Source organism: Mesitornis unicolor, unplaced genomic scaffold, assembly GCF_000695765.1.
Source record: "Mesitornis unicolor isolate BGI_N332 unplaced genomic scaffold, ASM69576v1 scaffold13521, whole genome shotgun sequence".
In the NCBI taxonomy this organism is placed as follows: Eukaryota; Metazoa; Chordata; class Aves; order Mesitornithiformes; family Mesitornithidae; genus Mesitornis; species Mesitornis unicolor.
Window position 1 is genome coordinate 27328 of NW_010161753.1, and position 1230 is coordinate 28557.

Sequence of the window (1230 nt, forward strand, 5' to 3'; positions counted from 1 at the left end):
TGTTTGGGCAAAGCAGTCATCCAACAGCCTATTTCACAATTATTCACATCTTCATACAGCCTGAGAGACAGGGAAATGTTCAAAGGGAAATATCAGAATCCACCGGAGTTGTGAAGGAAACGCACTGACAAAAAATAGACATCAGTACACTTCCCCCTTGCCCCCAGAAAAGAGCTAAATGCAAGACAATGTAAAAACAGTGGGATATAGCTGATGTGGGCATTTTAAAGAGAAATCTTGAAAATAATCTAACGCAAAGACTACCTGTAAAAAAATCACATTATTATAGACGCCAACATATTTTCTAACTTTCAGGGGAATTTACATTTAATTAATTTAAATGAATAGCTAGCAACTCTGAAAACTCCAGTGATCATACCTACATCCTAAGCATGTTTACTTGCAGCAAAAAAATACCACAGAAGCTATTAATGGTAGAATCTTTTCACAAGTTTATTGGCTTTGGACTTTGTCATGCATGTTTAATTAACGTTAAAGATAACTGACTCTCAAAATCAGTTACCCATGAAGTCAAAACTCTTTACATATTTAAAATTAGAACACAGTAACTTTTAAAACAGCCCTTGATGATGAAACCAGGAACAAATCTTGAAAAAAGCCGCTCATCTTCAGAAGCTGTGATTTGATGCTGTATGTACTGGCTTATAACATTTGATCGGTACTGTGTTTTGCATCGGTGCTTAAAGAGCTGCACTTGCAACCTTCCTCAGTTCAATCAGTTAACAGCACTGCAGTGAAATAAATCACGAGAGACAACTTAAGACAGTCAACTACTCTTATGCTGTAATTAATGTATTAATGTAATTAATATTAGGAAGAGAGATATATTCATACTGGTTTTTTATGGCTGTCACCTTCTTGGCAGTCTCCAGATGTTTAATAAGGTGCAAAACCTAGAAAATGTACACCTTTAAAGGCCATAGAATTGCTCATTTAGCTATTAAAAGCAGCTGGATGAACACCTACTATAATTTAATACGGAATGTCATGGGAGCAGGGATGAACACGAGTGCTGGCAGCACACATTCATTCAGACCCGCTGCACCCGCTCCCTCTACACAGCCCGGAAAGGCCCAACGAGCCCCTTCCCGCCCACCAGCCGTCCCCCGGCCACGGGCCTTCCCCCCGGAACGGCGGTGTTTGAGCAAAGGCGGCCCCGGTGGGGCCCTCGCTGAGTTACAGCGGCGGGCCCAGCAGTCAAAGCTCGCC